This window comes from Pinus tabuliformis, chromosome 9, assembly GCF_031772625.1.
Source record: "Pinus tabuliformis cultivar Carrire ecotype Pingquan chromosome 9, CPIR1, whole genome shotgun sequence".
Taxonomy (NCBI): domain Eukaryota; kingdom Viridiplantae; phylum Streptophyta; class Pinopsida; order Pinales; family Pinaceae; genus Pinus; species Pinus tabuliformis.
In genome coordinates this window covers 290,662,531-290,676,184 of record NC_142307.1, presented here as the reverse complement: position 1 = coordinate 290,676,184, position 13,654 = coordinate 290,662,531, and the positions used below count along the sequence as shown (strand labels likewise).

At 36.0% G+C, this 13,654-nt stretch overlaps 1 long non-coding RNA gene and 1 other non-coding gene across 2 annotated transcripts; both read left to right on the top strand.

Moving 5' to 3' along the window:
• The first annotated feature begins 3,445 nt into the window (after positions 1–3,445).
• TRNAR-UCG (transfer RNA arginine (anticodon UCG)) lies at positions 3,446–3,519 on the top strand. Its single transcript has one exon. It is a non-coding gene; the product is annotated as a tRNA-Arg (tRNA).
• Positions 3,520–3,843: 324 nt separating this feature from the next.
• LOC149148321 (uncharacterized) lies at positions 3,844–6,301 on the top strand. The gene is made up of 3 exons (XR_016263202.1): positions 3,844–4,102; positions 4,205–4,271; positions 5,566–6,301. It is a non-coding gene; the product is annotated as an uncharacterized LOC149148321 (long non-coding RNA).
• Positions 6,302–13,654: the final 7,353 nt, after the last annotated feature.

Sequence of the window (13,654 nt, the reverse complement as noted above, 5' to 3'; positions counted from 1 at the left end):
CAAAGGAAAAAGGCCCCCTGGAGAAGAACAAAAGGCTCTAGTGCCTTAGGGCTAAGCCCCTGGTCGTAGCCCCCAGTCATATGAAGAGAGTTACAGAAATGGGCTAAAACCAAGTGAGCCAAAGATCTTAGAATTCGCCTGCTTTGTAATGTTTTTAAGTGCAAAGGGAAAATAGCAAGAACCCCCAATCTAGCGTTATGGCAATATTACTGGGCATTTCATGGCTCTGATAGTGTTATATAGGAAGTATAGAGGGATGGATGAGTTAGTAGCCACTATTTACGAAGCAACACTGAAGCCATCACGGTGATTTCTCCCTGCTCTAGTGAGTGGGAATTAAGAAGTTAAGCTGAAAGCGACGGGAACTAGCTGAGCAGCACGAGAGACACGATAAGGCATAATGTGGCCTGATTAAGGGCAATCACAGGGACGACTTGTTGATATTTTCCTCCCATCATTTTTCAGTTTCACATGTTATTTCAATATTCCTTATTTCTATTTATTTTTTAATTTCTATATTTTCAAGAACGAAATCAAATCTGAATCAAATCATTTTGGGCAGCAGCCTTCACATGCCAAGACAATTAGTCTATCAGACAGTTGGGGCTCAAGCTGTGATTTTTTGTGATTATTTTCCAAAGCTCCTCCTTTTTGTATAAATAGGGGAAGAAACACTTAGAACGGGCTCCGAAATTTTACAACCGCAGTGGTCCAAATTCTGTGGTTCCTCTTTTGGTTTTATTTGCCTGTTCATGAGGGACTTGAGCTGTATATTTCTAAACGTAATGGGCTGGTGGATTAAACTGATTTTGAGGATTAATGGAATTCTTTGGTGATTCCTATCAGAGCAGTAAGCAATATGTTCTCCTCTTTGTATTTCACTTTATGTTGTTTCTCTTATACAAAAATTGTGTAATGAACTTGTCGGTCTCATTCTCTCATGGTTATACGTATGTTGCTAAGTAGTAACAATAGCTATGTTGATTAAAGATTTACTTATGTACCTTTAAGAGCACAAATTTAGTTATGCTGTTTAGTGATAAGTGTATCCATGAGGTATAGAACATGAAACCTTAATTCACGCTCCACATTTCCTGTCATTCCATCTCTTTAGTGTTCCATTCTCCTACCAGGTATTGTTGCTTAGGATTCTGTATTCTTCACCACCCTATGCTTATAATTCCTTCCTTTCTTCCTCCTCTTCACTTTACCACAACACATACATTAAAGCTATTTATTGTTGTGTGTCAACCACCAGAACAAGACATTCCTCTTTAAGATTAGCTTGATTTACCCCCTAAGTATTTGGATCCATGTATCTGCTTGAGTTCACTTTGATGAAAGACTATTGAACCAAGCTCCCTTCATTATCTTTTTAAAACCAAGAGACAATTTGAGTGTAGAATAACCCCTCAGATTATCCTAAATGCACTCCTCTCTCTAAGATGTCCTAGGCACTGGTCTACAATCAACCCAAAGGTTGTCCCTAAGAAGCTTTCCATATATCTTGAAGCTCTTGTGCTCCCGGTGCTAGGAAAAGATACAACATGTGTCGCTCAAGGGCATCTTCAAGCAACATTTTGAAATGATCACCTTCTCCCTCGTCTTTCTCTTCTTCCACCATGACCATCGGGGTCAATGAGATCAGTGTTGTAAGGGTTGAACCAATTCAAGTCCTAACTCCTTATCCATCGACCTCGATGGGGACATGCACAAAAAAACAAAGAAAGAATAGACCACTATGATACCACTGATCCATATTTATGCATATACAAAATTAAATACAGATTTAAATAGAAACATAGAGCTACAATGAAAATTGAACTTCATTAAAGTAATAACAAATACTAAAAATTGTTTACATGCAAAATGAAAGTAAGCTGGCTTGGGTGATGGTAGTGTATCTATGAGAAGAGATGTGACGACTATGTGCTTCTAAACTGTGTTACAACGAGGCTCGAAGGATTTTATTATTATTGAGAAACAATGAAAAACCCTAACATGCAAAAACCTAACCCTAGAAGACGAAGCGCCAAAAGTTTGTTGACCCCGTTATGGTTAGTTGGTACATACAACGTTCGAGGGTTGTAAATTTGGCATACAATTTCTGTTTGACGCATATGGTACCTCATTAGAAAGATCTATTTAAGAACAACAACTTTAGACTTCAAAATCATGTCGTAGGCTATGAGTTTGCTCGTTTTCCAAAAGAATATCGTTTATGGCCATGAAACAGTGCTGGGAGTTCAAGACTTGAAAAACTGCCAAAAATAGTAAATTGTGTTAGAAATTAGGAAACTGAAAGAAAATAGTGTTGGGGGTCCAAGTGGAATAGGCACGTGGCCACCAATATCCACTTGGATTACTTACAATGCTGAATTGTGAGGAAACCCTCATTTTCCCTCATTTGAAAAGGCATGACAAAAACTTCTTATCATTTTACATTGATTAGTATCTTTAGAGAATTACATCATACAACATAATTGTCTAGTATTATAGCAATTGGTACAATGAAATTACATGCAACATAAAATTCAAAGCTTCCATCGATTTTGAATTTTGTGTAAGAGATAACTCTTAGAGACATTGTTCCGTTGTATAACAAATATATTTCATGGATATTTTGTAAATCAGATATAACATTGAAAAGGACCATAAAATTAGCCTACGCATACATACATTATGCAAACTTATTGAATTTTAGAAACTTAAAATGTAGTCATTGTCTACAACTCACGGTCATGTAGAAGATTAGGTTGTAGTACAAAATTTGAAGATTTAAGTTGATGCAAAATCTAAAATCTAAATGAAGTAAATTTTAAAGAATTCATGCAAAGAAACTGTCACAAAGAAATTGATGTAATATTTTAATAAATGTTTATTTATAGGAAAGTATACATACTCTACCTCTTAAAAAGAAACACATGCTCTTAACCATTAAACCTACCCACGCTGCATATAAATTTGCTCTCAATTTTACTTGGGAAACAAGGTTACTCAATTCAATGATATTTTTTTTACTCGTGAAATAATAAAATTGCAAAAGCCGCTCCCCTGTAATTACGAGATTCGGATTTTCAAACTGATATTTAATGAAAAAATTGCAAAAGCCGCTTCCCTGTAATTACAAGAATCGGATTTTCAAGCTGATATTTAATGAAAATAAATTCATTCCAATTATCTAGTATGGATTTGTATGGCATGAGAAACCAGGTTGCAATAACTATACTGCTTTCAAGAGTTGATTACATGAACTTGGAACGGCAAAAGGAAATAAAATACAGTTGCAGGCTGCAGACGCAATTTCTTAATTGCCCTTTTACGAGGAAAATCCTGAGAGTAAAAGAAAGGCTGCTATGATGTAATTTGTCATCACATCATGCTAACACACATAGTCTCCATAGGAATACACTAGAAAAATTGCGAAGACTGTTATTGTAAATTGGATCGCATAGCGCAGTGGATTAGCGCGTTTGACTTCGGATCAAAAGGTCGTGGGTTCGACTCCCACTGTGGTCGTTTTGTTGTGCGACTCTCACGGTAAAAATTGCTGAGAGTTGAAGGTTGTGGATTACGATATTTTTTTAATGTTATTTTTGTTAGATTCAAAAATGACGATTGCTGGGATGCAGGTCGTGGGTTCGATCCCCACCTATGGTCGATTTGTTTTCTATTTCTTTGGGTTCAAAAATGCAAATTGATTTGTTTTCTATTCCATTGGGTTCAAAGATGCAAATTGTTTAATTTTATTTTGTTAGATTCAAAAATGACGATACTGGGATGCAGGTCGTGGGTTCGATCCCCAACTATGGTCGATTTGTTTTCTGACTTTGTTAGGTTCAAAAATGCTGAGAGAGTAGGTCGTGGGTTCGACTGCCACGCTGTGGTTGATTTGTTGTGTGATTTTGATAGGTTCAAAAATGCGGGGAGCATAGGTTGTGTGTTCGACTCCCCGTAGTCGATTTGTTGTGTAATTTTGTTTAGGTTCAAAAATGCTGGGAGCAAAAATCTAATGAAAATTCTGATAGATTTCAGAATTTCAATTTCAAGACGCCAAAATCAATTACCAACCGTTGCCGGGACTTGAACCCGGGTCTCTCAGGTGAGACTGAAACTTCAATGTTGCCGGTACTTGAAACCGGGTCTCTCAGGTTTGATAGATTTCAATATGCAAAAATCTAACGAAAATTTTGATAGTTTTCAGAATTTCAAATTCAATACACGAAAATCAATTACCAACCGTTGCGGGGACTTGAACCCGGGTCTCTCAGGTGAGATTGAAATTTCAATTTCAATACGTTCCGTTGTCGGGACTTGAAACCGGGTCTCTCAGTGAGATAGATTTCAATACCAATTGTATTCATGATCATTATATGTTCTCAATATAATATATTCTGCTTTTTTTCTCTCTGAAAAAGATTTCAATACGCAAAATCTAATGAAAATTCTGATAGATTTTAGAATTTCAATTTCAATACGCCAAAATCAATTACCTTCCGTTGCCGGGACTTGAACCGGGTCTCTCAGGTGATATTGAAATTTCAATTTCAATACCTTCCGTTGTGGGACTTGAAACCGGGTCTCTCAGTGAGATAGATTTCAATACGCAACAATCTAATGAAAATTATGATAGATTTCAGAATTTCAATTTCAATACGCCAAAATCAGTTACCTTCCGTTGCCGGACTTGAACGCGGGTCTCGGACTTTCAATACGCAAAAATCTAATGAAAATTCTGATAGATTTCAGAATTTCAATTTCAATACACCAATATCAATTACCTTCCGTTGCCGGGACTTGAACCCGGGTCTATCAGAATTTCAATTTCAATACGCCAAAATCAATTACCTTCCGTTGCCAGACTTGAACTCGGGTCTCTCAGGTGAGATTCAATACGTAAAAATCTAATGAAAATTCTGATAGATTTCAGAATTTCAATTTCAATAAAATCAATTACCTTGAACCCGGGTCTCTTAGGTGAGGTGAGATTGAATTTCAATTTCAATACCTTACGTTGCCGGGACTTGAAACCGGGTCTCTCAGTGAGATAGATTTCAATACGCAACAATCTAATGAAAATTCTGATAGATGTCAGAATTTCAATTTCAATACGCCAAAATCAATTACCTTCCGTTGCCGGACTTGAACCCGGGTCTCTCAGGTGAGATTGAAATTTCAGTTTCAATACGCCCAAATCAATTACCTTCCGTTGCCAGGACTTAAAACCAGGTCTCTCAGGTGAGATAGATTTCAATACACAAAAATCTAATGAAAATTCTGATAGATTTCAGAATTTCAATTTCAATACTTTAAATCAATTACCTTCCCCCTTGCCAGGACTTGAACTTATTTCTCTTATATTAGAGCCGAGTATCCTAACCAATTAGCGAACATTCATCTTAAATACAAATATAATATGATTTATCTTAAATATGGATTTAACATGAGTTTAGCCAGATTCAATCTTTTCCTTTTTAAATATTTTTTTATGAGCTTACATTATTTAAATATTTTTTTAGAAATAGCAAAATAAACATAGTGTAGCTGTTTGATTCCTTGGAGCAGGAAAAAGGCGTGTCGAGTGCGGAGGAGTGTCTGAAGCCAACAACCAGAACTCTCGAAGCTCTGATGTCCATGGCCATGAAGCCAACGAACCAGAACTCTCGAAGCTCTGATGTCCATGGCCATGACCAATACCTGATAACGACGGCCCAATGCATGTTGTTTGATCCCTTTAGCTTGTCACAGCCATGCATATCAACTTTCCATTGTGCCAACCCCCACTGGCTGTAGCCTTCAACCTTTCATGCTGACAACCACGTATCTGTTTCGAAGGAAGGGGAGTAAAGTCTCGTTTAGTTTCTCCGTCTTTTGAAAGAACTCTCTGCAAATTTCCCTCCCACCCAGTCTTTTGGATGTTACGATTATAGTTTTTTCTTCTCTGGTCTCCATCCTTCTGGTGTTGTGTATGCTGGCGGACCTTACGCTCTCCCCTCGGCGCTCCTGGTAAGAAGCTTTTGAATGGTGGTGTGCTCAAAGAAAATTATGGAGAGCTTTTATTATCATCGTCATATGGTGCGCATAGAAATGGAGGAACGAAAGAACCTTCAATGACTCAAAGGCCCCCCTAATCATCTCCATCTATGATTCTGTGCCTTTAAATCAGCCCAAGATGAAAAAAGGTCGCATGAAAGAGAAGGAACTTTCCCTCAACAAAGTTCCTTGTGCATTTTTTGATGGGGCCGAGCAACATAACAACTGTGGCTACGGTGTTCACATTATTATGGACGAAAAGCTACAATACTTTATCTCATGGAATGGAGGGAAAGGCACTAATAGTCTGGCTGCGGCGAGGGCTCTTACAGCCCTGCGTGCTTTCTGTGTGTTTTTTGATATTCAGCGAATATCAATTTATGGCGACTCAAAAACAATGATTGACCATGTCAAGGGTGCCTGCAACATTAGCTGCCCACATTTAGCTGGATGGATGGACAGAATTATTGACCATGTCAAGGGTGCCTGCAACATTAGCTGCCCACATTTAGCTGGGTGGATGGACAGAATTATGTTTTTATGGGGGCGCATGCGAGACTGCTCGATTCAACACATCTTCCGGTCCCAAAACTATCAAGCTGACTGCCTTTTAAAGCAGGGGTTGTTTTTAGACTCTGGCTTATGGTCCTTGGTGGTTTTGGATGGAGAATCCTCCTGTTTCATTCAGGACTTTTTTATTCCCGGATTCTGATCAGCGTCTTTCTCATCATCTTATTTGCTATTTTTGTATAATCATGAGTCATGCACAGTCTCTTTTAATTTGGTTCTAGTCATATGAGTCTCTTTTAATATGGTTCTATCTCTCTATGATAACTGTAAAATCTGTTTTTTGGTCTGTTGATTTTGGCTTTTGCGTCTCCTACATGCCTTTTTCTGGTCTGCTGGCTATCTGGAGCCTGTTTTTGTAACATCTGGAATATCTATATTGACTCAATATAATACTATGACACTTTTTTCTCTCTGAAAAAAAAAAATTCAATTCAATTTCGCTGACAACAGACAACCTTACACATCATACTGGGTTGTAGAATGAACATTTTAACAATGAAAAGAAACTCACATCATACTGGGCTGTAGAATGAACATTTTAACAATGAACAGAAACTCCAAACTCCAACCAAACTGTGCATTGCATTGCATTACATTACATTATCAATCTCAGTGATTGCTTAAACCAGGAGAAATGGTATATAGAGATTCGGATTTGGTATGCAACATGTTGGTTCCCCAAATTGGTAGATCAGAATTTAAAATAAATTTAAGCTGGTTAATTTACAATAACAGATTTTTTCCTCTATGTAACAGGGTATGTATAATTTTTTGAAATTAATATGTGTATATCACTGGAAATGTATAATTTCTTGAAATTTGATTTATAATATTTTGAAAATATTGTTTATAATTTTAAATAATAAATAAAAATATTTTAATGTTAATTTTAAATAAATGATTTTAATGTTTATGAATCACTAAGAAGTGAACTTTTTTTGGTGGATCTATCTGAAACAATATTTGTGTAAACATAACAGTCCTAAAGTTTAGTTCTTTAAAGTGGTCAATGTTCAATATAGGTTAGAAAATATACCCAAAAAACACTCACCCAACACATATTAGAGAATATATTACCAAAAAATCTAGGGATATTAAAAATTGGTGTGATTCATATAATTTTAATAGACTTCAATATCTTTCAATTATAATTTCTTAAACTTACATATTTATATTTTAATACATCACATTAATTTTCATTTTTACCCAAAAAAGAAGAAAACTATATTTTGAATAACTATTTTTTAGTAAAAACATACTTCTAAAATATTTTTGAACATTAAAAAAACTACAATATATTTTTCACTTATATAACTATAAAAATGTTTTCAAAACAAACAATAAAATTATTAAAAAATAATAATAAGCAACCTGATCAACAACCAACTTCTTAAGTTCTTATTACCACAAATCGTGATTTTAATTTTTTTACCATATGACAATTTAGGGTTGAATGGATTGAATATGATTGCAGACACTTTGTTTTCTCGACCATTTGAAAAATTTGTATTTTCTTGCCTATTATATATTTTAAAGATGGACTTATTTATTTATTTATTAATTTGTTTTAAGTTAGCTATATATATATATAAAGAGTTGAATATATATTTAGATAGAAGCAAGTTTTTTCTGAAAATGTTAAATAAATAGTTAATTTGTGGGGTTTAAAAGTTATTTTAATTTAAAACTTAAATAAAATATTTTAGAATATTTAAATATAAAATCAAAAAAAAAAAAAGTGTATTTTTAAAATATTTATAATGGTGTGTTAATTTGCATTATATATAATTTTTTATTTTTTTTTAATTGATTAGAGAAGTCACATATATTTGTTTTAGTTTTATGATATATTTTAATGTAAATCTATTTTAATTCCATAAATTATTTTTTTTAATGTAAATCTATTTTAATTCTATAATTTTTTTGAACATAAATTTATTTTTAACTTTTAATTTATAATTTATTTACCAACATAAATTTATTTTAATTTTGGATTTACCAAGGGTTGAGAGGATCAAATCTCTAGAGATGCAAACTTTTTTTTTGAGTGCAAAACTTGAGAAAATATTTGTAAGTAGAGAGATTTGATTCCTCTATGCACTTGGTGCATCTGATGTTAAGATGGATCCACACTAGTTCTTAATAATATAATTTATATTTATATAAATTTCACATCTCTATATATACAAATATTCTTATTTTTTATTTTATTAAAACCATGATAATATATAGTTTTTTTTGGTAAGTTGTCTTTGTATTGCAATATAAAAGATTTACATCAGTTTGGAATAATTTTTGTATTTGGCTTGCCACCTTGGAAACAAGATCAGAGGTAGTAAAGTAGACATTCATTCACTTGCAAATTTATAGGAGAGTCCATGAAAAACAATGACCAAATCCAGTTGTTGCCCCACTCAAGGGGATACCAACAATAAGAGACCAAAATAACAACCTTGTTGAACTGCAGAGTCTGGGCTAATAAGAAAATTAAACTAAGCATAGAAATAAAGGAAAATATAACTATAGCCCTAAGGGCTAGCTAGAGAAACCAAAGCTAAGAGAGCACTGCATCGAATAGAGTATTATGAGAATAGAGAAGTATATAGGTTGATTAGTTGTTCCTCAACCTTGCATTGTGTAGGAATCAAAGAGATAGATGGCGAACCCATCTCTAATAGAGTCAGTTGGCCTTCCACAAGCATATGGTCTCAAATTTCATCTAACATGTGCAGAAGATTAGTTTGGGATTGTTTTCTATTCACCAAATTTTTTCCAAGTAGCAACTTGACATGCCAATATAAATCAATAGTATGCAAGTAATGATTATGATGGCCATGAGAATTACCTATATTTGGAACCTAAGGAGTAATGGTTACATTAGAATCAAGAGTGACTTGTTGTTCATGGTGGATTTCTTCCTCCACCAAATGAATTTCCTCTTGTATGTTTGGTGGCATGCTGGCATGAAAGCTACGAGTTGAGAATTTTTCCCGAAGGCATGCTATAACACATCTTGAAGCTCCATGACCTCCATTGTCGCAGCTACAGTGAGCTCTTTGCTCCGTCATGGCTGTTAGAGGCATCAAAACATCACACAAACTCGAAATGATGTGAGAGGAGAGCTACATGAAGTGGCCATGAAAGAAGAAAGCCATTACAAATTGCTAGTTAGGTTGCATTAGCGTGGAATGAGGGATCATGCCTTCCCCTTCTAAAAAATTCAACAACATAGAGGGGAAAATTGTTAGCAGGGATAGGAGACAACGCACCTAGGAAACTAAGTGAAAATCCAAGTACATTGAGAGTAAAGACACGAGTTGGAGGAAGCGATGAAGGAGAGTGTTGGGGTAAAACTACCAGCCTAAAACAAAGCGCATGTTGTGGAGTAAATAGGTACATGTCTAAGTTTTCCAAGGGTAACCAACCTCCCACCTTAGGATGCAATACTTCTTAAATGCTTGTTGAAGGAGATACATGTGCAAGAGGTGGATGTGGGAGGGCATAAGCCCCACCCCCATTTATTTCAATGCTTTCCATCCCCATCGGGGTACTCATATCATGAGGAGTTATATCCTAGAATTCCTATTTTAATGGGGAAGGGGGGAAGAAAGACCAAGAAGAGTGGTTGAACATAGAGAGTGTAACACAACCTTCATCAACTAATTGATTTGCAAATCAATAGCTGATCTATGGATATGTGAGGGAATGGCAGTAGAAATTTGATGAAGGAGTTTTTTAATGAGATTTAGGGTGCTTTCCAATCTTCTTCTTTTGGCGATTTTTAGAGGGATCTATAGAGGAGATCAGTAATCAAGGAAAATATAAGATGAGATTCCCCTTTAATGATTAGGTGAGAGAAATTAAGAGTGGAGGAAATTTTTAGTCTCAAGAGCTTTGAGTTATACTACATTATTTATCTAAAATACAGATGAATAATGTCTGTTGTGTATGAGCAAAAGATTCCTTTATAGCCTGTAGGACTAGGGTTTCCCTTGCACTTCCTGTTACACTAAAATTTGTCACCATGACTATTTGCAGTTAGTATGGCTCCATCAACTGTCATACTATCCTCCTTAGCAAGTCCAATACCTCTGCTCCTCATGTCAAACTCCAAGAAAGAGAGAAAGTCCTTAAAAAGTCAATTAACTTTGGTTACGCAGTTTCTCTTAGCCTTACCTGCGTGTACGCACTCCAAGTTCACAATACCTGCGTACTTGTACGCTCTGTCTGTAAAGGGGTGGGTGCGTACCCCTCAAAAGGCGCGAGTTTCACTTCAAAAAAGTTACTTGTGGTCAAATCTAGAGCATTCTAGAAGATGGTTTGACGTGTATTGAGTGCCTCCAGATGGTTCATGCACCCCAAAGAAAGAGGAACTTATCCCATGAAAAGGGGAGCTATCCCATTGAAAGAGGGGCTTATCCCATTTGTGGTGGACCTGATTAACTTCCTCCAAAGCACTATAAATACAGGCATTGGGCCAGAGGGAGGGGAGGTTGAAAGCTGAAGATTCATAAGGGTAGATGCTACTGGAATTAGTACTTCCTTGTAGAAGCTTGTGAGGAGAGATTCCCATCCTTTCTTGTTTCATTTGGAAGTGGGTGAGCTGATCAGAGTAAAGGAGAACTCTTGCTGGACCCTGGGAGGGACCTGCACAACACCAAGGCTCAGGTTGTAAGGTTTCTTTTGTTTCCTATTAATACAAATAAGTCCATTCTTCTCAACAATTTGTTATTTATGAGTTGTTTCATATACTCCTTGGTCTGTATGTTAAATATGTTTTATTTTATGAGTTATTCAGGTGCTATTTAATCATTTGCTTGTTAGTGAATGCAGGTTTCGAAGAGAAGGAGGAGCTCATCCGGATCGACGAGGTTGGACTACTACAACAGCGTTGGACTAAAGGTAGGATCTAAACACTTGATTACTTATATTGTAAATGCATATTTAGAGAAGGATAGTTCTTAATTGTCTTGTTTGTCACTAGAAACACTTTAGTTTCTAGGGAGGTCATCTTTGTCCGCAAAGTCGACTCTTTCCACGTGACAAAATGGCGACTCCGCTGGGGAATCCATGGATTTGATGGATTTCTCTTTTGATTGATACTTTGACCAGAGAAACTGTATTTTCTGTTTCTGTTTTTGACTTGATGAATGTGGGATTGGGTGAATTTAGTTAATTTTGAGTTAGTTTTTATTTTTCATAGTTTTGGGAGAGGTACACACCCTCTGAGTTAAGCACAGTACGTACCTGTACGCACTTTTGCTTTGTGCACAGAGCGTGGACGCACATGTGTAAACAGGTTGCCTGCGTACCCTGTCAAAAATTTGAAAATTTTAAATTTTTCTCTTTTTTATCAGTTTAGAATTTGTTTATAGGTTTTAGCCATTGCCCAGACCTGCTTGTTCCCTGTCAAAAAACTTTCCTTGGTTATTTTCATTGGCATTCCTACTTTAAGCTTTCATCAATTGGGTGTTTTGAGTCTCTTTTTTGAGAAATTCTTAATTTGATTTCCTTTGGTCATTACTTGGGGGTTTTTCTCAGTCTTTTCACAATTTTGCATCTTTTTGCTTTTGTTTTTGCAAAAAAATTTCCCCCTCATTCGCCAGGGGGGGCTAAATTGTGTATGAGTGTTAATCGTCTTTGGGTGTTTTTATTTTTTGATCTTTGGAACTCTCACCCAATTTTCTCGACTTGCACTTGATTGGTTCTTAGATTACATTAGAATCATCTTGTGTTTGAGAATTCTCTTGCATAGATCACATTTGCATAATTAGAATTCTCGGGTTCAGAATATGAATGAAAAATGTGCATAGATTACATTTGCATACTTTTCAAGTGAATTGTGCATAGATGCCAATTGCATAGTTTACATTCTGAAAAATCAATCGTAGATTTAGATCAGTTCTCTTTGATTTGAATTTACACAAAAATAAAAATAAAAAAACTATTTTGGAATTGATTTGCATTAGTTTTTCTTGATGAAATTAGTGCATTAGAGAATTTGTTATATTTTCTCTTAGTGATCAATTTTTTGCATTGTTGGAAGTGAATGGAAACTCTCTCCTTACTTTAGTTAGGATTCATCGAATTGAAAAGATTACATTATCATATTCGATTGCATTCAGTTGAATCGGGTCATAACACCATTGGTTTCGTATCCATTTACCCTTTTGAGTAATAACAGCCTAAATAACACAGCGCTTAATTAAAATTCACCTAGTAACATTTTTATTTTTAGGGCTCTGATACACCAACATAGCTTAGGCTAGTGTCTTGGAGTAGGAGAGTAATTAACTCTCCAAGACAGTAAAACAAACAAGTAGTTGTATCTTGTGGTAGGAAGAAAATCCAACTGTTACATTTATGCTCTGGGAAAGCTCCTCTTAAAGGAGAAGCACGAGATCGTGTCCGAACCAGTGAGGGGATCAATCCTCCTTCATTGGGAACGATGCCAGATACGCACGTACTACAAACGGTAAACCTCGAATTGACCATTGTCGAGGAGCCTGGGGTCACTTGTCGGTAAACCTTGGATTATTGTCAAGGAGTCGGCAAGGGGATTGAGCTTGTTATTCTGCCCTTGCGTGCTATCGGATCGTAGACTGTTCCCCCAGGTATATTTGTTGCTGTTGGTGACCTTAGTGACCATTATCTTTAGGGTTCTACCCAAGGTGACGGTGGAGGGAAGATCCCACTGTACCTGGAGCAGATGTCGGCTAGACTCACTTGGATTTTCTGGGGGGTTCACTTCACTCGAGACGGTTAAAGTGGAGGAACTTGGTCCAGTCTATTCATTAAGCAGGTTGCTGGGGTAACTGTTCCACCCACCACTTCTGTACTGAATTCTGCGATGTTGGATTTCATCACCAACTAGTGTTTTCGGTCCGGAAGGTTACTGTTTGTGTGTGGTTTGACTCCTAGATTTGATAGCGCGTGTTAATTTGTTTGTTTTTACTTTTAGAGACCATAGGTGTGAATTGTGAATTTTAATTGTTAAGAGTGAATCGTGAATTGTTAATTCTAGTTTTAAATTGTTAATAAAATTCACTGA